Below are 19,474 nucleotides of genomic sequence, written 5' to 3'. Positions count from 1 at the left end.
AAAATAATGAAAAGAACTTAATTGAAATAAAATTAAAATAAAATGGAAAATTTATAAATTCTTGAAATTAAATTGAGGACTAATGCGCCACGCGTGCAAATGCACGAGGACCAAACCTAGAAATATTCTAGATCTTAAAACATTGTGCTCAGACGCGGTCTAAATCGCAACAACACACAAATTTTAGGGAAAATTTAAAACAAATAAAATAGAAATAAAAGTTAATTGGAAACTAGCGCAAAGGGGAGGGACTTTCCATACAATTAACCTTCAAGGACCAAATGGTGCCATTTCAAAGCCATTAATATTGGCTCAAAACGTTGTCACTTCATGTCCTTTAAAAAGTAAAAAAGGAAACCCTAATGAAGCAAAGCCACCATTTCCTTCCCTTTTCTAAAAAATAGAGTAAAAAAAATCTAAAAGCCATTACCCCATTCGGCTAAACCAAGCTCCCATCCTTCTTTTTCTTTCTTATCAAACCCTAAATTCCCACTTAAACCGCCGATTCTCCTTCCCCAAACAGCAACCAACACATTTAGACTTGATAGAATGATTTTTTCAACCTAGTAATCTCCTCTTGGCTTCGATTTCAACTAAGCAAAAGTAGATCCATGGCGTATTTTCAAGGTAAGTCCCTCCTTTTTCTTTTTATTTTTGCCTTCAAAATAAATAAAAAAAACAACAAATCCGAAAGTATGAAACCAAAATAAAAATAAAAATAAAATACCCAGAGATTTGAATCGAAAATTGCCTCTTGATTTTAATAACCTTTTGTGTATTTCAATATGCGTAGTATGCGTTCGTATTGATTTTTTTTTTGTGCGTGAAGTAAAAAAAAATTACAATGATCCCTAGGGCTTTTATATAGCCGAAAATAAAAACAAGAAAAAATACAATTGTTTTCATTCTTTTTTTGTTGTTGTCCCTTTTGTTGTGATGTTTTTTGTCTTCATGCAGGTACAAGGCTGGATGCAAGCGTGGCATGCTGGTACGCGGAAGTGGAGGTCGTACGGAGGTGGCGCTAGGGGGGGCTGGGGGCTGCGGCGCGCCTAAAGAAACCCTAGTGTTTCTTAATTTTTAACTTTAAGGCCAGTTGGGCCATGTATTTGTTGGGCTAGGTTTTAGGTCTTGGGTTTAGTTGGGTATTATGTAGTTGGGTCAGGGTCTGTAAATGGACTATTTAAAAGGTTTAGGCTTTATAAATTATTTGCTTATTTTTGTTTAAATTCTGATTTGGGCCCCGGGCTAAAATTGGGCCTTACACTTTCAATTTCTTTTTTTTTCTTTGGCAAAAAAAAATTCACTCCAAAAAACAATAAACAAACATACCAGGTCTAAAAAATACCAATCAAATAACCCGGATAAACTAATATGAGAAAACTAAGTTTATCCTAGATCCTTACATTAAAAAGATGGAGGTGCATGTAAACCATCCTTGTCAAAAACAAAGACCAAGGAAGATGGTAGTTGATTCCAACAACCAGAAATGTACATCTCTTGTTTAGCAAACCAATTCGTTACCCTATTGACTTCTTGTTTAATAATATTAACTTTCACAGAAGACAGTTGCATGACTGCTTATCAAAAACCTCAAGGATAGGCCTTTTTCTCCATCTTTGATCTTAACTCTTCTTCTTAATATCTAAAGCAATAATTGGGAGTCATTCTCGATTATCATCACATTGCTCCATTTGTTCTTCATAGCTAATTTAATTCCCGCAACTATAGCTTTAGCCTCAGGAACCTTTGATGAACCCACTATAATCCTTTTACCAATCCCATCCAGCATCTTCCCACTTGCATTTCTGCCTATTACTCCAATACTAGCACAAGATATTGAGGAGTCAAATGCCCCATCACAATTAACTTTAACTCAACCTTTTGGTGGTTTCTCCAAAACATCAATACAAGTTGTCGACTTCCTGGTTCAATCAGAGTTATTGTTTGAATAAACGACACCTTGAGCAAATAAAAATTCATCCACCAAGCAATTAATCCTTCGAATAATTCTCTCCAAATCAAGTTTTTCACCTCCAATTGTAACTTCACGTCTAGCTTTCTAGATGTGCTAGCAAGTGAAAACAATTTTAACTGTGACATTCTCTCTCATACAAGGCATTTGTAACAACTCTAAGAACTATCTGTTAAATGATTGAATTCAATCTGTAGTAGCTCGATTTTCAACAAATTGAATTCAATCTGTAGTAGCTCGATTTTCAACAAACCGGAAATGGTAGTTTCGGAACTTTTTTTTGACGATCGAGTCGGTAAATATTATTTATTAATATTTATGCAATTATTACATTATTATACTAAATTCTGGTTTAATAATTTGGTTATGTGAAAAATTAGTCAAGGTACAAATGTACCAGTTCAAAAGTTAGTGGTTTTGGAAATTAATGTATCGAGACTTCATTTCTATAAACCGAGACTTTAAATATTTTTATTAAATATTTACGAATTTATTGTATAGGTGAATTGAATTTTGGATTAGTAATTTTGTCAAAATAGCGATTAACTAAGGTATAAGAACTAAATCATAAAAATGGTAAAAGTTATTTGTTATTAATTTTTACTTGATAAATGATTAATTTAATGATTAAACCAAGGATTAAAGTTGCAAATAATCCCACTTTAGATTTAGTGGACGGTTAGGTGATGGTTTTTCATTAAATAAAAGTAAAGTTTTATAATTAAATGAATATAAGTTTAATATATGAAAAGAAAAAAGTGGTCATGTTTTATGTCTTTCTTTCTTCATTAGAAAATCTTAGGAGCATTCATTTTTGAAGCTCCACCAATCCTTATTGCATGGTAATGATTTTGAAATTCGTTTATCGTAAATTTTATGTTTTTGTGATTGTTATAACTTGAATAAGTTAACTTGAGTATTAAATCATAAAACTGTTAAAGTTTATAAAAGTTTTCATTGATGATTTGTGAATTTTTTGGTGTTTAATTGTTAGCCTTTAAGCTTAGATGTGATAAAGGACTAAATTATAAAGTAAAATTCGTTAGTTTTGAGTTTAGGGATTAAAATATAAATATTTTGAAATTGACATGAAATTTCTATAATTATTGAATTTAGAGGTTTGTAGAGGGATTAAATTGAAATCAAAATGAAAAATGGGGCTTAAATGTGAAATTTATGATGTTTCTATTTTAGGGACTGAATTGAATAAAATGTGAAACTTTAGGGAAATTTTGTAAAATGAAATAGAATTGATATATTGTTGTAATAACTTGTTAAAAGATGTTTAGAATTGATAAATTGAACTGAATTATTATAGATCGGGATTTAGATCAATTGGATGATAATCCAAAAATAGGAGAAATTGCATATTAGTCATCAACTTCTCGTTGGTTGTTATTTTTGACAAGTAAGTTCTTATGGACTTACCTTATTAATTTTTGGTATGTTTGTATTATTTTGTTTTCTGTTAGTTAGAATTGTTATATATATAAAGTTTTTGGCATTAGATGGATTAAATCATACAATATGAAATATATGATAAATAGGAATAGATGTGCAATATTGAATGAATTTGAAATTGTTATATGATTGTATTATGTGCATTTGATGATATCATACAGTTTAAAATGTATTAGGATTTCTTTCTGAAGCACGAAAAACGTGTATACGGCTGCAATGATTGAGTTGGTATGAATATGCTATTAGTACTATGCGAATATGAAATGTTTATATGATATGATGATTTGTATGGAATGATGTTGCAGTGATTAAAATGTTATTTATACAATGTTAAGGCCCCCGTGAACTTAGTAAACGATTAGGATACAAATGATATGTCATTAGGGTTTTAAATGCAGTAGGTACTCTGTACCTGTGTTTATATTGTATCAAGCATTATGTACTAATGTTGGATATCTTACCGATAGCTGAGATCCTACATGTGTTGCAGATTCTCCATAGCTTGTGTGAGTACAATTGAATAAAGGTTAATGTCCCAATTTATAGCTCGTGAGAGCAATTTTAGTCCCGTGTATCCGAAGTTAATTTGCTATAGTTCTCCAGACGAAAAAAGTAAGCAAATGAATTCGAAATGAATAGAAAGATTAAATGTGAAATCGGTTATTACACATATGAATTGAGTGTGAATAAAAAGATTGAATAAATTAAATTATTACGTTGCAAAATGAGCATGATTTGAACGCTACATGAAAGAGAAAACTAAATATTTGTGTTAATTAAATTGAGTATGAATTGGATATCATATGTTTTACTATATTAAATTGTTACGTGGATATATGTGATTTGCATTAGTAGTTCTTGACGTATAAGTAAACTAATCTAATGGTTGTTTTTGTGGAAATGTATACAAAAGTACAAGGAAGACAATGATGCCATATTAATTATCAAATTGGTTTAATAGTTTAAGTTAGCGTAAGACCAATGTATGTTGTGTCAATTTCATATCAGTTTACTAAGCATTCATAATGATTATCTTGTTTGCTTTCCTGTTTCTGTTTAGGTTATTTTACGAAAGGTGTCGATTAGATCCATCCGGAGCTCACACTATCCCACCCCTAATTCGGTAGTCTTTTAATTGTTCCAGACTCGGTTATGTGACATGTAATTAGGATTGGCTTCGTACTTATATTGTCTTGAACAATTATAAGTTTGGTCTAATGATTATATTGAGTTTAGGATGACTTCGTAAGTTGTGCAAAAGTGTGTGGAAATTGACTGTAACACCCCTTACTCGGTTCAGTTATTGAACCCGAGTAATAGAATGCTACAGACAAATACAAATCATTTACATGCAATTTATAATTTAAAATTTAAAATTTAAATTAAATATCAATACATCACATATAATCATGTATAACAAGCATTACAACCAAATTCGGGTTTATATCGAGCTTACGAAAGCTTAAAATAAACTCGATATCAAACAGTGATCAATTTGAAACAAAAACAAAAAGATAAGAACAATTTTGCAACAGCAGTCACATGGTCGTGTCCCCTGACAGTGTGGAAGGCTAAGGTCGCGTAGGGATGGGACACATGACTGTGTGGGCAAGCCGTGTAACAACCTGATACCGTGTGGGATTGGAGTCACACGGTCGTGGGAACAAACCGTGTAACTCACGAATGTCATGTGGGTCAAAAGTGCAATTATTCAAAATATTTCACATGGTCGTGTCTCTGGGCCGTGTAACAAAATATGGTCGTGTGCACAAAATATCACCTAAAAACATACAGACCATACAACCGTGACAAATTTCCGTGTATGGCACGCGTTCATGCGTCAGCCTGTGTATCAGGCCATGTATACCTGAAGAAACATTTCTAAACAAGTTTTCTAACCCTAATTCACTTATGCCATAAGTAAATATTATATCATATCTCAACCAATTCAAAATCATCAAAGTTATGCCAAAAACATCACTTACAACAATAATCTTAAGTGCCTAACCAATATGCCACAATTGACACATCAATTCAACAATTCAAAATCCATCAAAACAACACATACATACCATTCCAATATGCCTTCAAAGACACCTCAATACAATCAACAAATTTATCTATTTAGCTATTCAAGCAACATCAATTTAACATTATAAGCATGCACTTTTTGTAATACCCCTAACCCTTATTCGTCGCCGGAACAAGGTTACGAAGCATTACTAGACTTTATAGATTAATTAAAGACATTTCACAACCTTTATTATTCATATCAAGAATCAATTATAAAACACTCATATTGTCCCTTAGATGGGCTCTCGAGGCCCGATATACACTTTAGAAGTGAATCGGGACTAAACTAAACACTTAAGAAATTTTTCCCTAAATCTCAAAATTTTTCTTCAGAACAGGGGACACACGCCCATGTGGTTGGCCGTGTGGCTCACACGACCAGGAAACACACCCGTGTCCTAGGCCGTGTGGGCATTCGATATAAGACACACAGTCGTGTCCCGGCCCGTGTCCTTACCTGTGTAACTCTTTGACTTGTGACACACGGCTAACCATATGTCCGTGTGTTAGGCCGTGTGTAAGGTGTAGGGATCACACGGCCAATTTACATGCCCGTGTGCCAAGCTGTGCGTAAAAACTTGGGCATTATGTTTTGAAATTTCAAGGTGCAAGAGGTGCAAGGGACACACGGCCGAACCACATACCCATGTACCTGGCCGTGTGTCACACATGGCTGAGACACACGCCTGCATCTTTACCCGTGGGGATGAAAATAGGCCATTTGAAGGCCATTTTTCTCACCCTTTTTATCATTAACTTGTACACAACACTCTCATATACCAATATATCCCAATCAAACAACCATACAAGCCAAAGATCTTGTTTTAAACATAAAAGGACATCACAAAACTTATTTACATAGACTTATCAAAATGACTTCATTCATTGATTTACTAAATACCACTACTAAATGCATGCATACAAATATATATATATGTCATTCATAATTATATTTCAAGTTTAACTATTTTCTAATTAAACCCTATACATGCCATGTAAACCATAATATGTATAACAATATCTACCAGAGAAATCTGGATAGTGTGTCTCGATGTGTTGATCTGATCCTCCGAACTTCTTGAAAATCTACAAAGAACATTCAATGACACAAGTAAGCTTAATGAAGCTTGGTAAGTTCATTTGGCTTTAAAAATAAATCTTACTGAATACATATAATAAATTATTAAACAAGCATGTCACTAACATTTCCTGCCATTCACAATTTCAAATGGTGAATTCACTTGATTGACTCAATACCACTAACTTCACAATTTCTATCATCTTAATTCCATTTCTCACTTATCAATTTTTGTCAAATTAGAGAACGTCTTACGAATTTGAGCACATCGTTTTCTTGATGCCATAGTCAAACTATGGTTTTACACATATGTTGCCATGGCCCTGCCATGGTCTTACACTAAAATCTCATAGTGCCATAACCTAGTTATGGTCTTTCCATTAGGATGCCATAACCAAGCTATGGCTTTACACACACATATATATATTGCCATGGTCCAACCATGGTCTTACATTCACGGTGCCATAACCCAGTTATGGTCTTTTCACTAAAATGCCATAGCGCAAATATGGTCTTACATTTAAATATTGCCATGGTCCAACCACGGTCTTATCCATCAATTCATCTTGTGTCACAGAACGATCGTACTCAATCCTGCGTTCTACTTAATTTGAACATTCAATTCAATTTTCATATTTTTACAATAATTATAATTCAATAACAAAAATATGAAATAATACATTACATCATTCCTAAATTAAAAATTAATCATGAAAGTTCAACCATATGAACTTACCTGGGGTAGTTTGTAGAAGTTGTAAATATTTAGGGACTAATTTGCTAATTTCTCTTTTCCACGTTTATCTTCGGGTTCTTGATCTATAATGTAAAATTTTCCATTAATTAGCATAAAATTCAATTCTAATTCACTTAACAATTTATGCTCTTTAATTCTCAAAATTACACATTTACCCTAATTTTACAAATTTTACAATTTAGTCCCTGATCAATTAACCCATCAATTGAGTTAATTTTTCTAAATTAACACTTTATCTAATTATTTTAGGCTACTATACAGCCTTTGATATTCATAATTTCAACACTAAACCCTAATTCTAAACTTTTTCACAGTTAGGTCCTGAAATCAATTTCTATTGAAATTCTTAATAAAATCATCATATAATAAATTTAAAACTTAAAATACATGTTAATTCATCATAAATTTCCAAAACTCATCCATGGTAACTTTCAAAATCACTCATGAAATGAAAAACTAATGAAATAGACAATTGGACCTAATTGTAAAAGTCTTAAAAACATAAAAATTTCAAGAAAAGAGCAAAAATTAAACTTACATGAAGCTAAAATATGAAAACCAGACTTGAGAGATTTTCAATGGTGTTTTTTATAGAAAATTTGATAAAGAAAATGTCTAGAAACTTGTAGGTTTTTCAATTTGCTATTTAATTTCATTATTTCAAATTTTGCCTTTTTTATTACATAATTTTTGTCATTTTTCTATACCTATGCCGCCCCGGTCACTCCACTTAGGCCCAGTTACTCTTTAAGTCCCTCTTATTTACTATTGGGACTATTTAATCACTTTAGCAAATTTTACACCTTTTTTAATTTAGTCCTTTTTAATTAATTAACCATCAAAATATTAAAATTTTCTAACGAAACTTTAATACTAACTTAATGACACTCTGTAAACATTTATAAAAATATTTACGGCTCAGTTTATAGAATTGAGGTCTCGATACCTCGTTTTTAACCCAACTTACCTAATAAATTCTTTTAAATCACAAAATTCACTAGTTTAAGAATATTTCTAAAATCACACTTGACTCATAAATATTAATTTATTAAATTTTCAAACTTACTCGTCGGATTTAGTGATCCCAAATCACTGTTTCTGACACCACTAAAAATTAGGCTGTTACACTTTTCATACCTATTGTATAGCATATTATTTAGCCAACTTATAAACATAAATACCAAACCATTCAACAAGATAACTTTTTCATCATACACATATATATACATGATTCCCAAAAGGCCATCAAAATCCAAAATAGAGCATTATATGTACAAATGACACCTTAGGTACATGCCATGACCAAAATAAAAACATCACCATCACTTGAGTATGGTATTGCCACCGGATGCTGAATTAACAATTGAATCAAAAAGTACCTAGCCTGCACACAAAAAACAAAACCGTACTTGCTGAGTATAACTCAGTGGTATTTCTATAATCTAAAAATTAAAGCATAACATAAATCATTTTAAATGCATAAGTTAAAAATTAATAATGATATGTAATTAACATGTTATTTATACCATTTCTCACATTCTTTGATCAAATCTAATACATTTTACTAATATTAAAACATGACAAAATCTCTTAACATATCATTTGATATTTCAATTCATAAAGTGGCACATTCCATTACAGTTTCCATATTCATGTAGTCAATGAACATATCTATCATTGTTTCAACACATTTCACAAATGCATATTCCTTTTCACATATCACTTGGATTTTGAGAACGCATTCAACATCATCATTTCAATTATAAACACTTCATTTTTATCCTTTATCTCCTTATTAACACGAATTAAATAGTTTGGCACCTAATGCATCATCGGATAAATCTGAAGTAAATAGTTGTGCCCAGGCTCATTAATAAGTTTGACACTCAGTGTCTCATCGATATAACCGAAGTAATTTGGCACCCAGTGCCTCATCGACTTGTATTCGAAGTAACCCTGAACTCTTCCTATCCTATGACATTCCAACTATATCTGACTTTGCCCGAACAGTTAATATGGTATTCATTACATATTTCATTATCAACCAATACCTCAATTCACATGAATTTTCTTCATGAATTCATTTATCTAAACATATGTCAGCATAAATCATCTCAATATTTACTCAATTTCACATTTATATAAACATATACATTTTTTACATATATTCAATTTAGTCCTCGTAAACTTCAATCAATTTAAATCAAAATAATTGATGGTCACTAAACTAACTACAATTATAACAAATGCAAGTGCACCTATCGAACAATAGTACAGCTATGGTGAGTAGGGAATATCATATCCACGAGGACTAAAAGTACTAGTAATTACTGATTTTCTATTATTTAGCCAATAAAATGGGATGATTGTTTTTAATCTAAAATAATTTACTAAAAACGCAATAGAGAATGAATTGGGAAAATAAACGAATATAACCAATGAGATAGACAATACCCAGGAAAGAATCCACCTAGACTTCACTTATTATTCTGAATCTGAATTAAACGATTTATTCACTTGTGTCTTGATTCGTAAAAATCCCTAAATTATATTAATATCTCTTTCGAGAGTAAGAACAACTGACTGTAGGTTGATTAATTGAAATCTCTTTCTAATTAAAACCCCTATTGTCACATTACCTCGATTTATGAATTCCCTTATTAGATTTGACTCTAATCCGGTAGATTTATGTCGCCTATTTCTTGAATTGCATGCAACTCTACTCAATTATGCTAGATCTACTCTTAAACAGGGACTTTTGCTTCACTGAAATAAGTACATTTAATATGAATCAATATCCTGAAAATATTAAAACACAAATTAAGCGTACATAATTGAGAACAAGAATCAAGTATTTATCATGTAATTTAGAAATCAAATAATAAGAACCATTAAAGGTTTCATCTAGGTATCTAGGGAATTTAGTTTATAATCTGGAATGAAAACATCTTAAAGTTAAGATAATGACAAGACATAAAGAAACCTAATAAAACTTCTAGAGAAATTAAATGGAGATCTTCAATCTTAAAGAAGATCCGCTTCTGAGTTGCTAATTGAATATTCATCCTAGTTTGTTTGTGTTTCCCAAGATCTAATTATTTAAATATTTTATAGGGCATGACATTAATACTAGCCCCTAAATCAGCCAAAATATTCTTAACATTTAAACTACCAATTAAACAAGGAATAGTAAAACTCTCTGGATCTTTCAATTTGTTGGGTAGTTTATTTTGCAAAATGGCCGAGCAAACTGAATTTAGCTCCACATGCAACAAATCATCTAACTTCCGTTTGTTTACCAAAAGCTCCTTTAAAAATTTTACGGAATTGGGCATCCGTGAAAGAGCTTCAATAAACGGTAAGTTAATATGTAACTTTTTCATAAGTTTAAGAAATTTACCAGATTGTTCATTTGTGTGGTCTTTCTTTATCACATTTGGGTATGGAACTCAAGGTTTATATTCCTTACCAACCAGTTTTTACTCATTCTAGCTTACCTCAAACTTACCTTTACTTATTATACTTTTTTGCCTTGGTTCTGGTTTAGATTCAACTAACTCTTCTGCATCTCACACAGTAATTGCATGAAGTTGCTCCATTGGGTTAGTTTCAGTATTACTAGGCTAGCTACCTTGTAGCCTTTCTGAGATTAGGTTGGCAAACTAACCTATTTGGTTCTCGAGCCCTTGAATCGATGCTTGTTAATTTTTAAGTGTTGTTTCAGTGTTTTGGAAGTGGGTTTCTGATACCGAAATAAACTTCATCAACATCTCCTCAAGATTCGGCTTTTTCTCTTGTTGGTAAGGTAGTAGAAGCCTAGAGGGGGTTGTGGTCTTTGGTTTCCTTGACCAGCCCAAGAAAATTTGGGATGGTTCCTCCAACCTGCATTATAAGTGTTACTGTAGGGATTATTCTAAGGTCAAGAATTATTACCCATATAGTTGATTTGTTCGTTCTCTGTGCTAGGGCAGTAGGGTAAACATTTTGGATTGTTTATCCTTCTCTATTTGTATTGCACTCCATCACCGGATGCACCTACGTAGAACCATATAAATCATCAATTTTCTTATTCAAAAGTTCTACCTGATTCGATAACATGGTGTCCACATCTACGTTAAAAACACCGGCTACTTTCATCGGCTTCGTCTTCATGACTTGCCACTGATAATTATTCAGTGACATCTCTTCTATAAATTCATAAGCCGCTTCAGGTCTTTTATTGTTCAGAGTACCACCGGCTGCTGTATCAATCAACTGCCTAGTTGAGGGATTCAAACCATTGTAGAAGGTTTGAACCTGTAGCCATAGAGGTAACCATGGTGAGGGCACCTTCTCAATTAATCCTTATACCTCTCCCATGCATTATATAGGGTCTTTAAATCCATTTGCACGAAGGAAGAGATATCATTCCTCAACTTCGCTGTCTTAGCTAGTGGGAAGTACTTCAATAGAAATTTCTAGGTCATTTGGTCCCATGTAGTGATAGAACTCCGTGGTAAGGGATTCAACCATTGTTTAGTTTTATTCCTCAACGAGAAAGGGAATAATTGTAGGCGAATGGCATCGTCAGAAACGCCATTTATTTTAAAAGTATCACAGAATTCCAGAAAGTTAGCCAAATGAGTATTTGGATCTTCATCTTGCAAACCATCGAACTGAACATTTTTTTGAATCATCTGAATAGTGTTCGACTTCAATTCGAAGCTATTCATAGCAATGGTAGGTCTCACAATACTCGATTCAGCCCTAATTAGGGTGGGCTTGGCATAATTATACATAGTACGGTGAGTAAGATTTGGATTTGCAGGATTCGCAGCAACCACATGAGGTAGCTGATTGTTCTGATTATTAGCCATCTCCCCAGTGATAATAATAACGTCCTCTTGCTTTTCTACTATATCGTGTCGACTCTACCTTACTTCTCTACGATTTTTGCAAATTGTACTTTCAATCTCACTGTCAAATAATAGTGGTCTCGATGTTTTTCTTCTAGTTATAAACTAAAGGAACCTGCCAGAAGCAAATAAAAGACAAGTTAGAAAACAAAAATTAAACTGAAAACAAAAATAAAATGCAATAAAAATAAAAAATGGCTAAATTAATAAAAATCGAGAGTTTCTGATATTTTAGTCTCCAGCAACGGTGCCAAAAACATGATGGTTACTAAACTAACTATAATTACGTCAGAGGCAAGCGCTATTACATCAATGCCAAAAACATGTTGTCTCAATTCAACACTACCACATTTTAAGTTTGACAAACCGAAAACAATTTAACGTTGGCTTTCAAACAAAAGAATTATAGTTAAGCTTAATATATAAACAAGATAAAATGTACGATTGAAAATTTAAAACAGAACTTGTACCACAGTTTTATAAAACCCTACAAATTAAAACACTAAATCAAAACTGGAAAGATAACTGATAAATTATCTTCAACCGAAACTGTCTGAGACTGTTCGAGACCTTCGCATATGGAGTTCAGCTACCAAAATGGAGCGTACCTGTAAGGGAAACACTAAGGGGGCGAGCTACATGAGCTCTGTATGAGTTTAAAACGAGACTAAAAAATGGGGTTACTGAACTCAATTCTAGAGTGTAACAGACTTACAGACACTCACAGAGTCAGAAAGCATACTTGGAACCAACGTCCAAACAGAACGTAACAACTCAAGCACACCAGGTCAAACACAGTCATACAGAATACAATCAGATAATTTTGCACCTAGATCACTCAAATAGATGCGTATGAAATGCGGTCATGTAAAAAGACCCACCCATCCAGCCAACACACCTCTCTGTCCCTCGATCACACCTCATAAGAGCCAATTAAGCTCATTCAACAAAAACACACCACGTAGGACCTCAAAATGCCCCTCCAACCCTATACACCATGTATGTGGACTATGCCACTCAAATATTAATACGCAGCAGAGTTGGCGTATATGCAGCACAGTGCAATGCGGTGGTCCGTTGTACAGTCATGATGCAGTTTAAACTGCTAGATTAGATAATGATACGTAGCAAAGCTGACGTTGCGATACAGTGCGGTAAACCATTGTACAAGTAAGCTTGCAGTTAAACTACTAGATCAGAACAGAAACAGTCTTCCTTTTCTTCACAACCAAACCCAAAATACTTAATGCAAGTGTATGTATGCATTCAAACCCACAGAAATAATGAACACGTCAACAGATAATTAAATAGAAGCAGATATGCACATACACCCAGCAGACCAGACTCAGAGTCAAACATCTCACACCTTAATGCCAAATAACACATAAGCAGAGCATATAGTCACAGATACGGAGGCTTAACTACCCTCACTAAAGCCTAGCCAAGGGTTGGAATACACAGACCTACTTTCAGATCAAAACATTCTCAAAACCAAAACAAGTGACTTAGAACCACACGCCCGTTTCATCTGGATGTGTGGGAGGTCAAACGTCCGAGTGAAGAGGGGCACACGATTGTGTGTCTGAGGCACATGCCCGTGTGATTGAGGCACATGCTTGTGAAAACCAGAGACATGGTCGTGGGAACAAGCCGTGTAATTCATTGTCCATTTGTACTAAAATAGAGTACAGGGCTGACATGGACATGTGATGGTCTCACACACTCGTGTGTCCATCAGACACGACCGTGTGTCCAAAACACACACTCGTGTGGGATCCCTAAATCCCCAAATTAGCTATACATCCGTGTGGCCAGACCGTGTGGCACCAAATCACTAAATCCCTAATTCCCAATCACACATGCCCATGTACCCAAGTGACACGGTCGTGTGAAAAACGAAAAAGATCTCCAAATTAGTCACATGGCTGTGTGGCACCAAATTTTTCTCGAAACCCTAATTTCTAACAACACACGGATGTATGGACCGTCTGTGTGGGGGCACACGCCTGTGTAATCACCCATGTCATCACGAAATCACCGCAATTTGCTTGAAAATTGAGTTTTTTGATCACTAAATCGACCCCCAATCAATGGGACTCAAAAACACACTAACCAGAGCAGATTTCCATGTCAGAAAATAGTACTTTTGAACTTTGACAACCAACTTCCGAAAGACACCAAGCTTGCCATATTCTATCAAAATCAAATTTACAATTTACAATTAAAATAGAAAAGTTTGGAAACCCACACCTAATTCGTGATCAAAGACGTCCGAACACCGACTTAACGATGAGCAAGCGACTCTCTAAAATCCACAAGAAACACCGTTCTCAAAAAGAAATGTAAAAAAACCAAAAAACAATAAGAAAATCCAAGAGAAGAAGAAAGAACGTGCCCTTCTAAAAAAATTAAAAAAATAAAATAAAAATAAAACTAATAATTATATTTTAAAATTAAAACAAGTCCACTATAATCAATATAAAAATACATCACCCAAAATGCATACACAAGGACTCGAACTAATAACTCAGAGGTTCACTAACACTCACTCTACCACCAGACCAGCAGGCCCATTCTGCCACTTAAAAACACGCAACTAAACACAATAGCACACCTCTCTCTCTGACCCTAACCACAAAAATCAAAACTTCTAGCCTCAAAATTCAGGATGTTACAATCGCACCTATCGAACAATAGTATAATTATGGTGAGCAGGGAATATCGTATCCACGAGGACTAAAAGTACTAGTAATTACTATTTTTATATTATTTAGCCGATAAAATTGGATGATTGTTTTTAATCTAAAATAATTTACTGAGAACGCAACAGAGAATGAATTGGGAAAATAAACGAATATAACCAATGAGATAGACAATACCTAGGAAAGAATCCACCTAGACTTCACCTATTATTCTGAATCTAAATTAAATGATTCATTCACTTGTTTCTTGATCCGTAGAAATCCCTAAATTATGTTAATATTCTTTCGAGAGTAAGAACAACTGACTGTAGGTTGATTAATTGAAATCTCTTTCTAATTAAAACCCCTATTGTCACATTAACTCAATTTATGAATTCCCCTATTAGATTTGACTCTAATCCGATAGATTTATGTCGTCTTATTTCTAGAATTGCATGCAACTGCACTCAATTATGCTAGATCTACTCTTAAACAGGGACTTTTGCTCCACTGAAATAAGCACATTTAACATGAATCAATATCCTGAAAATATTAAAACACGAATTAAGTGTACATAATTGAGAATAATAATTAAGTATTTATCATGTAATTTAGAAACCAAATAATAAGATCCATCAAAGGTTTCATCTTCCCTAGGTATCTAAGGAATTTTGTTCATAATCTAGAATGAAAACATCTCAAAGTTAAGATAACGACAAGACATAAAGAAACCCAATGAAACTTCTATAGAAATTAAATTGAGATATTCAATCTTAAAGGAGATCTGCTTCTGAGTTGCTTCTGATGGTGTTCTTCGAGTAATTTCTTCATTTTTCTTTGCGTGCTCCCTTAGGTCTTCTTCTCTATGTATTTATAAACTTTAAAATGCTTAGAAACCCTAAAAATTGGGTTTTTTCGCGTAAAAGAGAAACATTGTATGAAATCGACATAGGCTGGCACATGGGTGTATGGTCAGTCCATGTGACTCACACGGGCGTGTGCCCAGCCCGTGTGGTAATGCCCAAGCCATGTGGGTCCTGAAAATAGCTCTTTTTGCCTTTTTTTTGGCCCGTTTTCACTCTTTTCACTCCTTTTGCTCACCTAAGTATATAAACATGAATTTAAAGGATTAGAAGCATCAAATTCAATAATTTATATAATAAATCATCCAAAAACGTGTCAAGAGTGAGATTAAAAATATGTTACTTTTATGGTTTATCAAATATCCCCACACTTAAGCATTTGCTTGTCTTCAAGAAAAATCCTCAATTCATAATTAAAAATGAATCTTTCTCAACTTATAATTCTCATCGATAATGTTTGCCATAATTTAAAAATAATCATACATTGATAATTCAACTAAAAGAGAACTAAAGATTTAAACAATCCAAGTTAAGTATTTTTAAAGCATGAAAACATAGGTATTCTCTCTTATCTAAGTAATTTCCTTCAATTCGAAACTGACAAGAATTGAAATCCCCACTAAAGATTCACTCAAATCACTCAAAGTGTCTAAGGTTCAAAAACAATTACTAAACTAGAAAAATAACAGAATGCTAAATTAAAAACAGTTACATCAATCGAAAACTATTCAAGAATTACACGAGCTTCTTCTCAAAATGTGAATTTAACTGTTCAAGCTCAACTAACATAGAACTAAATAATAATCAATATATATGTATTTTTTTTCATAAATTTTTTTGAACAATAAGAAATAACTCAGCAAATGAAACAAAAGAGCATAGTTAGGCATCTAACTAAATCAAATCATGATAAAAAGAGAGTCAATAAAATGGGAAAAATTCTCAATGAATCAAAAGAGTGAGTTATAGGTTAACATGAATGGGTAAATCAAGAAATGGTGTGTTAGGCTCAATGGGGTTCACTAAGGTTTAATTATAAAGGTAGGCTTTTTATGGGATAAATAGGTTAAAAACATGATACTTTTATGGTTTATCACCAATACATCTCATTTTAACAAAGTATCTCACCTTATGTTCTTACCATGCACAAACATGTCAATATACAACAATTACAAGGTAGTTTAGATTATAGAAACACAAACCATAAACTTCGAGCTATTTATCGATGACTTTGTCTTTTCTTTTCTTTTTTGAGGAATTTGGGTCGACATTAGCTAAAGATTAAGACAAGCATATAAAATTATCAATACACAACCATTTTCACATTAAATTTCTAATTTATATAACTTTTTATTTTTATTCAATTTAGTCCTTAAAATCGGAACTAACTTAACTTTCAAATTTAGCCTCCAATTTTTATGTTGATTTCACTCTAGGCCTAATTGAACTTCCTATTTCTCATTTCTACTGAAAATTTATAAATTTGTGCATTTTAGTCCCTATTAAAAAAAGCCATCAATTGACTTTACAATTTAGTCCTTTTTCATCTCTAAACTTAAAATCTATCAAATTGGAACCTAAAACTTCATCTATTCGACAATGGTAACATCTTCAATATTTAACAGTATTGGAAAATACTATATGGGTCAGCTAGCTTAAGCTCCCGAGATTCCAAAAATATAAAAATTACAAGAAAAAGACTAAATTGCACTAACCAATTTTAGATTTTAAATTGAAACCCTTAAAGCCGAACAATCCTCTCATCTTTCTCTCTTGGTTCAATTTTCATGAAGAAAAGATAGAATTAATTTTGTTTTTGCCACCTATTCCCATTATTACTTATGTTTTATTTAATTAAATCTTTATTTTATAATTTTAATTACTAATGTTTTATAATATAACATACGTACTTTATTCATTAACCGACCATATATATTAGGTTTAATTACTATTTAATCCTTTTACATTAAGTTCTAATTTTAAATCCTTCAACAAATTACACTTTAATCACTTATGCGACTTAGTCTCTAAACCTTAATCAAGCACTAATTTGAAAAAATTACTCGATCGAAGTTCAATTCACTTCTAATATAACTCAATAAATATTTAATAAAAATATTGATGATTTCAGTTTACAGAAACAGGGTTCTGGAACCACACTTTCCGACACCACTGACTTTCAAATCGTTATATTAACATTATGGTAAGCCATGTTTGAGGCAAGTGAATGGTTAAGTTCTAATGTTGCATAGGTTGATATGTCTTTTTTGGACTAATAGGTTTGTTTGGCTTTGAATGTGACTAGGTAGCATAAGTTTTGGTATATGAAAAATGATATTAAAATGGTGTCAAATGGTAAGATTATGTATATAGGCCATGATATGGATAAATGTTGATTTTTGAAAATGATGAAAAGATTCTATATATGAAATGTTTATTTTGGGAAATGTATGTGATGTGTAAATAAGTGTATGTGGTTATTGGTATGCGAAAGATGAAAACATATGAATTGGTTTCTTTAATGTGAATATACGTGTAATATGTATGAGTAATAATGTTATTTTGGTTGGTTTGAATCATAAAGATGCATATATGTCTTAGGTAAGTTTGTATGCTCTCTTTGATGAGTTTTAGCACCTTGAAATGATGTTGGTTTAGTGAATATGTAGGCATTCCTGTTGTGGTATGTTTAAAAGGGAATGACTTGAATTAGTTGTTTTGTTGTGGTGCCAACAATGGCATATTGGTTTGGTATTTAGAGAGGAATTATAAGTTAAATTGTTGGCATGAAAAGTGTATGTCTGAACAGGTTTTGGTGTTGGCTAAATGTGCATTTTAGGTCTTTTTGAATGGTTGATTTGAGCTATGTAGTTAGTGATTTATTTTTGACATCACACGGATTGACACACTACACATGAGCTAATGACACGGTCATGTGCTCTATAGAAATTATGAAGCATGTTCTCACACATTTCCCTAATGTTCACGGGCTGGCCACGCGCCCGTGTAAGCATTGTTAAATTGGTCATCTAATTTTCACACTGTTTCAATAGGATACACAATCTAGCTACATGGTCGTGAAACTTTCTAGTGAATTTATGCTTTAGGCCCACACGACTTCAGTGATTTACATGACCTGGCTATATAGCTGTACAGCTCCTTTTTCACACAGTTTTAGTTTATCACACGGCCATGTGACCCATTTTTGCTAAAATTTTCATACTTTTTGTTAAGTTTTCAATTAAGTCCTTATTTGTTCTCGGGTTAGTTTAAGGGTTTTCGTAAGCTCGATCAAAATAAGAATTTAATTGTATAGTATAATATTTAAATGTTAATGATATGATTGATTATTTGAAGAATTTATTTATGATATAATTGATCTGTAATTTTGGAAATATTGCAAATTAGTCCTTGTTAAATTCTAGGTTTATACTAGAGCATATGTAAGCTTATATAAAGCCCAATAAAAAAATATATCTGGTGATTACGCATTGAAATGATTATGATTGTATGATTTATTTTTAATTTGAATGTTAATTTTGTAGTTATGAAGCAATTCTATGTTTATTTGAAATAATTAATGTAAATTGAATGCGTTCTGTTTTGGCTTTGACTATAGCACTCTGTAGCTTAGGTCTGATGAACGAAATGGGTAAGGGGTGTTACACAATCCCTTAGCACTCAAAGACCAAAA

The 19,474-nt window shown here is 32.7% G+C and overlaps 1 long non-coding RNA gene and 1 other non-coding gene across 2 annotated transcripts; both read left to right on the top strand.

Annotated features, from left to right (window-relative positions):
* The first annotated feature begins 434 nt into the window (after positions 1–434).
* On the top strand, positions 435–1,226 carry LOC128293894 (uncharacterized). Its single transcript, XR_008284019.1, has 2 exons — positions 435–627; positions 958–1,226. It is a non-coding gene; the product is annotated as an uncharacterized LOC128293894 (long non-coding RNA).
* A 10,427-nt stretch (positions 1,227–11,653) lies between these two features.
* On the top strand, positions 11,654–11,759 carry LOC128294929 (small nucleolar RNA R71). Its single transcript, XR_008285236.1, has one exon. It is a non-coding gene; the product is annotated as a small nucleolar RNA R71 (small nucleolar RNA).
* The last annotated feature ends 7,715 nt before the right edge of the window (positions 11,760–19,474 follow it).

This window comes from Gossypium arboreum, chromosome 6, assembly GCF_025698485.1.
Source record: "Gossypium arboreum isolate Shixiya-1 chromosome 6, ASM2569848v2, whole genome shotgun sequence".
Classification (NCBI taxonomy): domain Eukaryota; kingdom Viridiplantae; phylum Streptophyta; class Magnoliopsida; order Malvales; family Malvaceae; genus Gossypium; species Gossypium arboreum.
This window is presented reverse-complemented; position numbering and strand designations above follow the sequence as displayed.